The sequence below is a fragment of the Myotis lucifugus genome, unplaced genomic scaffold (genome assembly GCF_000147115.1).
Source record: "Myotis lucifugus unplaced genomic scaffold, Myoluc2.0 scaffold_1368, whole genome shotgun sequence".
Classification (NCBI taxonomy): domain Eukaryota; kingdom Metazoa; phylum Chordata; class Mammalia; order Chiroptera; family Vespertilionidae; genus Myotis; species Myotis lucifugus.
In genome coordinates this window covers 42,171-55,153 of record NW_005872416.1, presented here as the reverse complement: position 1 = coordinate 55,153, position 12,983 = coordinate 42,171, and the positions used below count along the sequence as shown (strand labels likewise).

Here is a 12,983-nt window from a genome sequence, read left to right as displayed (position 1 = left end):
GTTTTTTAGCTCTATATACTCCATTTCTGTCATTTTTTTGTCCCACCTCCTCTGTCCCCACCACCTCTGTCCCCACCATCTCATTCCCTCTGTCCGGAGCCCCTCCCCCTAATGCCCACCGTCACTGGTGCTTCATGATCTGGGCCTGGCAGCTCAGCCCCGTGAAACCCTCCCGGCAGGTCCAGGCTGCATCAAGCCCTGTGTCCCCCAGCTCTGTGTTCAGCACCCACCTCCACACCGTGTCCCACACTCACTGCAGTGCTGTGTTTATGTCTGTCCTCACCTCCCTGTGTGTTCCAGGAGCCCAGGAACCCACTCAGTGAACTCCTTGCCCCTGAGACCTTGTCCATGCTGAGCACATGTGATCAAGGATAATTACGGGAGGGAGGGAGGGGTGGAGGGAAGTAACATTATGAAATAAGAGAGAGAAGACATAGAAGAGCAGAAAAGAAAATAAGAAGCAGTGGAAGGAGGGAGGGGAGGAAGAAGGGAGAGGAAGTGGAGGGGTGGAGGGAGGGACACCGGGACAAGCATAACCCCCATGAGCTCCCAGAAATGCCATCACAGGGAACTGAGCCCTGGAAACCTCCTCACACCAGAACACGCAGACCTGGGACCCGGGGACTCTCAGGGAGGCCCCCACTGCGCCCTCAGTCACCGCCATAATGAGTCCATGCCACCATCTCAGCCACAGCTTGGAGCTGGCTTTCCAGGTTTAATAGGAATCAGAGGGTGAGCAGGAGGCCATGGGCCCAGGCCCCTTTCCTGGCCCCCCTACTGTGAGAGACACCAGCCTGCGGAGCATCTCCTGTGTCTGCCACCCTACAGTCAGGACAGGAGGGGGACCCTGAGGGCAGGAGCCTCTTGACACTGTAGAGGGTGAGGAGGTGGGAGGGTGAGGCTGGAATAGGGAAAGAACAGGGGTGTCCACAAGGAAGATTGAGGGTCTCCCCATCATCGGAACCCTGCCTGGCCTCATCTAGGATCCAGGGGGCGGAGGGACATACTTCCGGATCCAAGAAATGTAGCTTATCACCCGGGCATACACCCCAGGGAAGTCGCGATGACCACAGCTGTATCCCCAGCTCACGATCCCTACCTGGACCCAGGTGCCTTCCCAGCTGCACACCAGGGGGCCCCCGGAGTCACCCTGTGGGGAGAGGCAGGACTCAGTGGACATCTCCACACGGGCCTCTGCATGGAGCTTCTGAGTCCCGATTCCCTGGGCCAGGAGGGGATGGAGGACAGAGGACGGGACAGGTGGGGCTCACCTGGCAGGAGTCCTGGCCCTCACTCCCAGCGCACAGCATGTCATCCTTGATGATCTGGCCAGTGTTGGTGGAAGAGTTCTGGTAGCGCTGTTTACAGACCTCATTCCCCACAATGGGAACCATCACCTCCTGCAGCTGGTAGGGCTGGGGCAGCGGAGCTGTGGGGAGGGGCTGGCTGAGAACCAGGGCTGGTCCAGGCTTCTGCTCCTTCCCAACAACAAGGTACTCCTTCCACTTCTTCTGGGCCACCCCGGCCATCAGCCGAGGGCACAGGGAGTCCCTCTGTGGGCCCTGACCCTGGGGTCTGCAGCTACACCTGGACCTGGGACTGAGCTCCACAGAGCCACTAAACCAGCGGTTCTCAACCTGTGGGTCGCGACCCCTTTGGGAGTCGAACGACCCTTTCACAGGGGTCGCCTAGGACCATCGGAAAAAACATATATAATTACATATTGTTTTCTGATTAATCACTATGCTTTCATTATGTTCAATTTGTAACAATGAAATTGGGGGTCACCACAACATGAAGCACTGTATTAAAGGGTCGCGGCATTAGGAAGGTTGAGAACCACTGCTAAACCCATTCAGTTCTAGGACCCAGCACTTCATCAGCCAGAGTCTGGGCTCCACAGGCCTGAGGACGGGCACTGAGGAGAGAGTGACCCCGGGAATGTTCTCCTTGAAAAGCAAGGGATCAGGGCTCATCCCAGAGGAATGCATCACAACAGGAAGGAAACACTCCTGCGCTAATGGGTGGGTTTTCATTCTGATTTAGGGACCTGCCTCTCGCTCCCAGACTGGCTCATCCTCAGGAGGACAATCAAGGTCCACACACCCCCACAGAGCATGGGGAGGACCCAGGCAGAGCCTCAGGAGAGCCTGTCCACCTGGCAGATCAAACACCTGTGTCCTCAGTGTCCATGAATCTGATCATGAAACCCCAGCTCTGCACACATTTAGGCTCAACAGGAAATCCCCCCTCTAGTAACCAAATGTAGAATTAGCACATGACCCAGTACTCCCACTCCTAGTCTGTACCCCAAAGAACGGAAAACAGGGATCCAAGATGGAGACAGAGTAGGTGGAAGTGACACTCACCTCCTCCCAGGACCAAATCGGAATCACAACTAAATTATAGACACTCAACCTGAATAACCAACTGAAGACTGGCTGAAAAGAGGTCTCAGCATTAAGGACACATGGAAGAAGCCCCATGGAGATGGGGAGGGAGGGTGGAGACACAGAAAGGGCTGCATTGAGAGTTAGGAGGGACACCTCAGCTGCAAAGGTCCCCTCTGAGAAGGGAGGGGTCTCCACCCCATCCTGAGCTCCCAGCCTGGACCACCAGTGCCTGGAAGAGGAGCTACACAACATCTGGCTGTGAACTCAGTGGGGACTGCACTTGCCAGAGTGAGACAGGGGACTGCCAGGCATCCAGACGCCCTTTTAAAGGGCCAGTGCATAAACATCTCTATGGCAGGTACTCAACCTGACTGGGCTCCAGCGGATCAACAGCAGCCCAGAGTGGACGGGACCCACCCAGGGAGAGATTGGTTGTATGACTTTGGGGAGAGGGCTGGAGGGGCAGCCTCCATTGTCCAGGGCTGAGTCCTCTCCCACATGCCCACAGATGCCATCTTTCCTGAGTTGAACATCCCCTCCATAGGGCATCAGCCTGGAGGAAAGCACGCACCCCTCCCCCCTTTCCCCCCTCTCCACTCCAGGCTCCAAGTGATCCCAACCGACAAAGCTCATGCCCTGCTGGGGTGTCTGCCAGCTGCAACCAGCCTGGGCCCACACAGACTTTCTCAGAAGCTCTGGAGGAGGTCTGAGCAGACTCCAGGGCTGTTGGAGACACACAGGGAGAGACTGAGTTGTGTGTCTCTGAGGTGAGGGCCATTTCCCCAGGCACCCCACTAGCTTCACTGTGCAGAGCCCTCCCTCCTCACTGCCAAATCCTAATCTGTGCGATCCTGAGGAACTCTACTGGCCTCACCCTGACGACTTCCAGAAACCCTACCCCACTGCAAAGATTTGAAGACCCCAGGTAGGTGGTGGATGGTGGGTGGTAGTGGTAGCTGGCCTTGGTGTGCCCTGAGACTTTTGTTGAGTGGTGTCAGACCCAATACTAGCGCTGAGGTTGAATCTGTAAAACCTGATAAACATCACTCGCCACAACCCAATGACTTATTGAGAAACTACCTCATGCAACTCACCTATAACAGCAGAGCTCACCTCACCCACACAAGGGACATACCTGGGGCACCTAGCTTAGCCGGAGGCACTTTCAGTGGCTGAGCCTAATGGCCACTGGCAGGCAGAGGCAGATTTTGGGGTGCTTTGGGCCTATTGTGTCCTGACACAGGTTTGGTGTTGCTGGGAATCAGCTCAGTATACAGCTTGGCCCCTCCCATGAGCACCCAGGCCTAGTAGAGGGAGCCACCAACTGTGGATCACATTGTAGCTTCTAACAGGCAGCCCAGGATTGGTCACAGGCAGTGTCTGACATTGACCTGCACCACAGTGCCTCGCTGGAGGCCCCAGAACCAGCCCACAGCAGAGTACAACCCAATGAGCTCCACAAGCGGCACACTGAAAGGGAGATCTCCGCAGGCACCAGACCCTGCTGGGGCCAATTCTGCTTCATGGGGTCAGCCTACTCACAGCAGCTCATACAGTGTGATCATGGTCAATACTCAGTCAGTCAGCTTGAGGATCAATCCTGCCTACCACAGGCCAACAACAATCAGGACTCAACTCCAACAGCAGGGTTCACAAAACCCACACCAGGGACATTCCTGGGGCACCACTGAGCTCCACAGGACATGTACTCCAAAAGCCACCCGACCAAGACTGGGGACATAGCAGATCTACCAACACAGAGAAACAAATACAGAGAGGCGGCAAAATGGGGAGACAAAGAAGCATGCCCCAAATGAAAGAACAGGAGAAATCCCCAGAAAAAGAACTAAATGCAATGGAAACAAGCCATGTCCAGATACAGAGTTCAAAACAATGGTCCTAGGGATGCACAAGGAACGTAGGGGAAGGGTTGATGAACTCAGTGAGGACTGCAATAAAGAGACAGTAAGTATAAAAAAAAGACATAGAAACCATAAGAGAAAACAGTCAGAAATGAAAAATATGAGATCTGAAATGACTACACTTGAAGGAACCAATAGCAGATTAGATAAAGAACAAAATCGAGTCAGCAGTTTAAATGACAAGGTAGCAGAAAATGCCTAATCAGAGCAGTGAAAAGAAAAAAGATTTTTTAAAATGAGGATAGTTTAAGGGACCTCTGGGACAGCAGTCACCAACGGTGGTCCGTGAGGCCTAAAATGTTGGCGATCAATGCTCTGGGACAACATAAAGCATAACGTTTGCATCATAGGGGTACCAGAAAGAGAAGAGAGAGAGCAAGGGGTGAGAACCTATTTGAAGAAATAATGATTTAAAACTTCCCCAACCCGGTGAAGAAAAAAGACATACAAGCCCAGGAAGTACAGAGAGTCCTAAACAAGATGAACCCAAAGAGGCCCACACCAAGACACATAATAATTAAAATGGCAAAGGTAAAGACGAAGAGAGAATCTTAAAATCAGTAAGTTAAAGACAGTTACTAACAAATGAGGTCCCATAAGACCAATTTCTCAACAGAAACATTTCAGGCAGAAGAGACTGACACGAAATATTTAAAGTGATAAAGAGCAAGAATCTACAACCAAGACTACTTTACCCAGAGAGGCTCTCTTTAGTCCCAGCTGGTCAGGCTCATTGGATAGAGTGTTGGCCTGTGGACTGAAGGGTCCTGGGTTCAATTCCGTTCAAGGGCACATGCCTGAGTTGCAGACTCAGTCCCCAGTCTGGGGTGTGCAGGAGGCAGCCCATCAGTGATTCTTGGTCATCATTGATATTTCTATCTCTTTATCCCTCTCCCTTCCTCTCTGAAATCAATAAAAATATATTTTTTAAATATATATATATATATATATATATATATATATATATACACCCCTATGTTCACTGCAGCGTTGTTTACAGTGGCCAAGATGGACACAGCGGAAGTGTTCTTTGCGAGATGATTGGATAAAGGTGTGATACATGTTTACAATGGAATACTCCTCAGCCATCAGAAAACATGACATAGGACAACATGGATGGATCTTGAGAACATCATGTAAATTAAATAAGTCAGACAAAAAAAGTTAAAAACCGCCCTAACTGGTTTTGCTCAGTGGATAGAGCATCAGCCTTCGGACTGAAGGGTCCCAGGTTCGATTCCAGTCAAGGACATGTACCTTGGTTGCAGGCACATCCCCAGTAAGGAGTGTGCAGAAGGCAGTTCATCGATGTTTCTCTCTCATTGAATTTCTAACTCTCTATCGCTCTCCCTTCCTCTCTGTAAAAAAAATCAACAAAATATATATTAAAAAAAAACAAAAAAACACTAGGGTAAAAATTTATTATATATAAAAAGAGAAAAAGTTAAAAACCATATGATTTCACTCACATGTGGAATATAATACTGGAAGCAACAAATGAACAAACAAGAAAAAGAAACAAACCAAAACTCATAGATACAGATAACAGTATGGTGGTCACCAGAGGACAGGGGGTGTGGTGGGAGGAAAGGGTAAAGCGGTCAATACAGGTGACAGAAGACGTGACTTTGGGTGATGGGCACACAATGCAAGATACAGATGATGTACCATAGAACAGCACACTGAAAACCTCTATAATCTTGTTAACCAATGTCACCACAATAAATTAAATTGTAGAAAATAAGATATAAATAGCAAAAGAAGGACATACAGAAAGCCAACAGACATATGACAAGATGCCCAGTGTCACTAATCACTAAAGAAATGCAAATTAAAACCCCACTGAGATATCACCTCCCACCTGTCAGAATGGCTGTCATCAATACATCAACAAGCAACAAGTTTTGGTGAAGATGTGGACAAGGGGGAACCCTCACGTGCTGCTGGAGGGAACATAGACTGGTGCAGCCCTGTGGGAGACAGTGTGGAGGTTCCTCAAAAAATTAAAAATGGAACTGCCTTATGACCCAACCATTCCACTTCTGGATGTACATCTGAAGAAACCCAAAACATAATTGGGAAGAACATATGCCCCCCTATGTTCATTGCAGCGTATGTACAATAGCCAAGATATGGAAGCCGCCCGAGTGCCCATCAATAGACAAGTGATAACAATACGGTGGTACATAGAGGGTGGGGCAAAAGTAGGCTTACGGTTATAAGTAGGCAAAATACAGAGTTTCTTCTTGTATTATTATTTATTAAGTATTGTATTATTTTCCTTATAAACAACTTTAAACCTACTGTTGCCCCAGCCTGTATATACAATGAAATTTCCTGGGCCATAAAAAAAAAGAAATGTTACCATTATGCTAAGTGAAATAAGTCAGTCAGAGAAAAACAAATAGCATATGATTTCACCTATATGTGGAATCTAAAGAACAAAATAAACAAACAAAAGGGAAACAGGCTCATAGATACAGGGACAGACTGATTGTTGCCAGAGGGGAGGAGGTTGGGGGACTGAGTGAAAAACATACAAATTGGTAGCTACAAAATAGTCGCAGGGAATGTGAAGTACAGATTAGGGATTATAGTAAATAATATGGTCACAGCTGTGGATGGTGCCCGGTGGGTACGGAAATATGGGGGGGGGGCACTTTGTAAAGTATATGATTGTCTAACCACCATGCTGTATGCCTGAAACAAATACAAAATAATATTGAATAGAAACTGTCATTGAAAATGTTTTAACGACTTGAGAACAGGTTCCCTGGCGGTGCTTGTACACACAGGTCACAGCAGCGTGACTCACAACAGCCAAAAGGTGGACACGGTCTGTCACTCAGGAAGGACGACAAAATGCTCCCTCCACCCAGTGGGAGGTGACTCGGCCACAAGCGATGCAGTTCTGACACAGGTTACAGCACAGCTGGGCCTTGGCAACGTCATCCCACGTGAAAGAAGGCAAACATGTGGAAGCCACACGTTGCATGATTCACATTTACATGAAACGTCCAGAACAGGTAAATGCACAGAAGTGGAAAGGAGCTCCGTGGTTGGCAGAGCCTGGGGAGGGGCAGTGACCGTGTCATGGAGACCAGGCTTCGTGTGTGAGGAGGAGAAGTTCTGGAGATGGTGGTGCCGAGGCTGCACAACATGGTGAATGTGCTGAACGCCACTGAACCGCGCACTGACCATGTCATGTATAATGTTATGCACATGTTGCCACAAGAAAAAGGTGGAGGATTCCCCCAAATTGCAGAGAATAAAGTGTTGTCAGCAAAGCCACAGCCACTCACCCAGCGGGTTGCCCTGTGTCCACACCCCCAGCGGGGCTCCCTGAGCCTTACCTCCAAGGTTGCTGTAACCCCCGCCGGTCACCCAGCACATCTTCCTCTCAGGAACCCTCAGCGAGGCAGGTGGGAGGGGGACCAGGCCGATGCGCTCAGAGAGCGTCACAGGGGCCTCCAGTGTCAGCAGGGCCACGTCCGCGCCCCCCTCTGCAGACAGGCTCTGGTTGAACTTGGGGTGGCGGACGATCTTAGTCACATTTGTCAGTGTGTCATGGTCATAGAGTCTCAGCTGCCCAACTTGAACCCTGAGGCCATAGGCCTCCCAGTCCTCCCTGGGGAGAGGGACCAGGAGCCTCTCAGAGGAGCCTCCGGGGCAGGGCCAGTCTGGGCACAGCAGCAGGGCTGGGGCTGCACTAACTGTGTCTCCCCCGAGAGCCAGGGCCCTGCCCACAGCCCCCCTCCCATCAGCCCTCTGTGAGTTTCCCACCCCCACCCCTGCCAGGGGGCCTCGGGCTGCGTGGCTCACCGCTGGGTGCAGTGGGCTGCGGTCAGCACCCACTGGTGGTGGATGAGGGAGCCCCCACAGAGGTGCTGCCACAGCTCCAGCTCCTTATTGTACCTTCGGACGCTGACCTGCCAAGACCATCTCCCCGCAGGGGCATTGTGCACACCCACGGGGCCACCCTGCTGCCTCCCTGAGCTGGGCCCTGGGAACACAGGGGACGCCATCAGAGACCCAGCAGGGCCCCTCGCACTCAGTCTCTCCGAGGACCAACCAAGGAGGCCAACCCTGAGTTGACGGTGAGGGACCTGGGCAGCCTGAGCAGAAGATGGGGACAGGGAGTCAGGACTCACCTGGGAACTAGGGCACGGAGCCCCCCAGGCCTGGGAGGCTTAGGAACAGCAGCCACAGCATCTGCGGGGACGGCAAGGGCCTGGGTGAGACCACTAGGAGCCGGGGTCCCCGTGTGGGGATGGAGAAGCCGGGGTCTGAGCAGGGGCATCCTCACCTGAAGGGACCCTCCTTGGGACCCTCTCTGCACCCCTTCAACCCCGGGCACAGGAAGGGCAGGCGGGGGCCGCCTGGCTGGGCCATGGGCAGAGAGAGCTGCTCCTCTCTCAGGCCCACCCAGGTCGGGGGTCAGTCAGCAGGCGGCGAGGAGCTGCTGCTGGGCCCTGGTGCTGCCTCCCCTGGACCTGCCACCGGCTGTCACTGGGCAGCAGCCATCTCTGGCTGCACGGATCTCAGCCACAAAGCACAGCCAGGCCGGCGGCCTGAGCAAGGAGAGCTGCCAAGAGGGTGCAGTTTTGCTGGAAGAAGCCCCAGAGCACTGGGCCCAGGCAGGCGGGCCCAGCGAGGCAGAGCCCCAGAGCTGCTGCTGGGCCCTCGATCCACAGGGCAGCCCCTGATTCCACTGGACCCTGTGAGGCAGCGTGGAGCACTCCACCTTCTGACTAGAGCATGCCATCTGCCTGGCAGGTGGCCTGTGGCCACCCTCACTGCCACCAGCTGAGGCCCTGCACACTGCCCCCTGCAGGGTGCTCCTCGGAAGCTGCACTGAGATGGGCTTTCATGTGGATATAAGTCAGGGAGAGGCACCTGGGAGGCAGGTGGACGGAGCAGAGATGGGCAGAGGGCGAGGCTGGAGCACAATGCAGGCTGATGACACCTTGACCAGCCCACAGGGAGACCCAGGTCCCTGTCCCCACTGGGACTCAGTGCCAGCCCTGCCTCTCCCTGCACCAGCCAGGAGGGACCTGCCGGGGCGCAGCAGCCAGAGGAACTGCCAGGCCTCCCATCAAGTCCTGCCTTGAAGGGGGACCTGACCCGCCTCTGTGTCTGGCAGCATCCACCGCCTTCTGCCTCATGTGCTGAGGAGGCGGCCAACAGGACCACCGAGGAGTCCCTGCCCAGGAAACTGGGAAGCAGAGGCTCAGGGTACAACTGAGGCCGACAGGGCCCCTCCACTGTCCACCTGGATCCCACCCTTTGCTACTAACTGGGACTCTGGGACTTACCTGGTAGCATGACCCAGACCCCCATCCCTGAGGGGCTGAGCTCTGGTCCCAGGGACTTCTCAGGCCGGGTGGCTGCACGTGTCCACCTGCCATCACATTGATGAGGAGGTAGCAAGGGACACCCAAGGGCCCTCACCTTCCCTGCCCCCCATTGTGACACAGCAGCCCTGCCTCTGCCTGGTGCTCAGTGTCATTGTCCCACCAAGATGGTGGCACGTCTTGCTCCGTGGCCTCCAGACACAAGGAGCTCAATGTACCCAGACATGGCTGTCACTCACATCTCAGGAATAGTCCTCAGTGCAGGCTGCATGGCCTGCGTTGTCCTGCACCCGTGGGGCTTGCCCATCACCAATACTTTTACCACCATCGTGTCTGCTATGTCCCTGACGCCAGTGCAGCCTGGACCTGTAGCAGAGCCCTGTCCAGCGCTGGGACCACTCTGAGCCGGCAGCCTGTTGTGGGGCCAGCGTCACGGGCTGGAGGGCACTGTGAGGTGGGGAGCACGCTGCTTCCCTGAGAGGGGCAGAGGCCCTCACTGGCCTGTTGTTTTGATGGGGGGCCCTGGGGTGCTGGGTCGTGGGGCTCCAAAAGATTTCCTGTGGCCAGGCCCTGCCTCCTCAGGGGTGCGCTCCCCCTCTCAGGAGCACACAGCCTGGTGGCCTGTAGTCTCACCAGTGAGGGAGTCAGTGTGGACCAGTGCGGTCCCGCAGAACCTGACCTGCTTTAGAAATAAGTGCAGATGCAACCAGTTCAGATGGGGTCAGAGTAGAGGGGGGGAGGCCCTTAATCCAATGATGTTCCTTGTAGAAGAGGTGAGGATGCGGAGAGCACAGAGGGGTGGGGAGGACAGAGTGGGGGTCCAGGGTTCCTCCACAACCAAGGGTCCCAGCACCACCAGCAGCTACAGGAGCAGGAGACTGGGAAGAGGAGTGGCCCCAGAACAACTTGATTGCGGGCTCCTGGACTCTAGCCTGTAAGAGGATGCATTTGTGTTGTTTTAAGCACACACCCCAGTCATGGGCTGTCACTGTCACCCCAGGACACCACAGAGGGGGAGAGCCTGGTAATGACTGAGGTGTGATGTCCACCTGGAAGGGCATGGCCCTGCATGGAGTCTCCATTCCAAGCTCTGAAGGTGTCTCTTGTCATCTCAGACAAGAGAATGAGGCCAACGCCTGTGGTCCCTCCCCAGGGTCCCCATGGGCACTGACCTAGCCCTGCAGGGGTCTCTATTGGGGGACACAGCCCTGCTGGCTCAGTGTCTGCCACCTCTGCGGGCCGAGGGCTCAGTCAGAACAGATTTCAGAGCCAGAGGCAAAAGGCCCCTCCATCTCCACCCAGGCATCTGGCTCTGCCCACCTTGCCTTAGTGCTGAGCCTAGGAAGCTGTGATAGGGTGGTGATTCCAGGCAAGATGGAGGGGGTGAGGGGAAGGGGCATCAGCCCTGAGCCCATCCTCTCATCCTCTGGAGAGAGAGCACTGCGGGTCCACCCCGTGGCCATGCCTGCAGATACAGCCCCAGGCCCAGGCGTGTCTCACTCCAGCCATCCCTCCAACTCCAAGTTCTAGGTCCTTCTCCCTCCCCTGGGAGCGCTGGCCTCTGAGTCACTCAGACCCTCAATCTTACTTCTGGAAACACTAAAGGTCTGACTACACCCTCACCCAGGGAGGAAAGCCCTACAAAGACTCAGTCCCCAGAGCCCAATGGGAAGGCAGGCAGCCCACACCCTCCTGGCAGGCACAGGGACCTGGATGTGTGTGGACCACCTGGCAGCTGCCCACCCACAGGGCCCCGTGGACAAGCAGTCACATAGGCAGAACGTGTGCCTGGAACCCAAGGGCAAGGGCACAGGGCCAGGCTGTGCTGTGTCACCCCCTCCTCCCTCCCTGGGCAGAGCAGATCCCCAAGGGGGGCCATCTGCATGGTGGTGCCTTCCAGCTGAGTCTCAGGCCTCATTTTCCCAGGAAAAGGCTTTCCTGGAGAGCTCCTGGCTGCCAGGAACCCAGACTTCAGTCCCGGGCACATGGGGGACGCAGCTCCTGATCTGCCCGCCCTGCAGCTTCCACTCTCCCTAACTCGGAGTCCAGGTCTCCCCAAAGGACCAGGTCACAGTGAGACAGGAGGGCTGTTCCACCCTGGCCTCGGGGGGCAGGGGTCCTGGCACTGAAAGGTCTGGAAGGCCACCACCCCATTGTAGAATCAGACTGGGGACCAGCCTGTCGCTGCAGGGTATGGAGCGCCCTCACCCACAGTACAAGCCGCCTCTGGCTCCACAGGCCCTCCTGGGTCCTGGCCCCAACCTGCAGGTGCAGGACCCACCCCAGCCGGGCACCAGCCATGCCCCGAAAGTCCTACTCTGGTAGGAGGGGCTCCACAGCCCCTTCTCACTCCCTGGATTTGAAACTGAAGCTCCTCTGTCCACTGGGAGCCCCTCCCACCCCCAGGGAGAAAGGAGGGGCTCTGCGGGGCCTGAGAGGACTGTGCACCGCGGTGCCTCTCCAGCAGGGGCGCCTCTCTGCCGCCTCCAACCAACCAGGACCAGGGAGCTGGGGGAGCCAGAGGGTGGGGCGGGGAAGAGGGGGACTGGCTGGTCCCGGGCCCCTGCAGGTCCGCCCTGCTCGGGAGAAGCTCAGAATGGGAGACTGAGAATCTGGTGGAAATGAGGCTGCACTTCATTTGGTCCCAGGAGTTGATCACATTGGAAAATGGGGGTTCGGCGCCGCGGGGTCAGAGGGAGCAGCGGTGACCATGGAAACACAGCACCTCCTGTTTGCATGCGGCCACGTCCAAGTCATTAAAGCCTCCATGACACACTGACTGCGACTGAAGGAGGAAGAGGACGGTCTGCACCCTCTGGGGCGGCCCTCCGGGCTGTGGCCTCCAGCCCCGGGCAGCAGACTCACCCCCACCCCAGCCAGGAGAGCCGCCAGGTCGCCCTCTTCCAGCTGCAGCCATAGCTGCCCATCCCACCTGGTCCCCCTCCCAGAGCCTGGGCTCCCCCAGCAGCACCACCACCCACTGGCCGCCTTGGCCACGCCCACAGGTAAGTACACTGAGTCCAGAGCAGTTTTTCATGCAGTTTAATGAGCTACAGGGGGTGGGGAGGAGGCAGGAGTCCTGCAGTGTCCGCCCGACTTCAGAGCACATCCCGCCTCTCCCTTTTGCCTGTCAGGGGAGAGAGGCTGATGGAGGTGCTGAGGCAGGAGGATCTCAGAGCAGGTCGGGGCTGGGGGGTTGGAGGAGCTCTAGGTGCAATGAAGAGCTGGCACTGGGAGGGAGCAGGGAGGGTCCCCCAGACACCCTGGAGGGCCTGTCTTCGTCTCATGGGCAGCATCCTTGCCCGGCCCCGGGC

The 12,983-nt window shown here is 55.4% G+C and overlaps 1 pseudogene; it reads right to left on the bottom strand.

The window, feature by feature from the left end:
• Nucleotides 1-979: 979 nt before the first annotated feature.
• Nucleotides 980-8,527, bottom strand: LOC102429794 (annotated as a pseudogene).
• Between the last annotated feature and the right edge of the window lie 4,456 nt (nucleotides 8,528-12,983).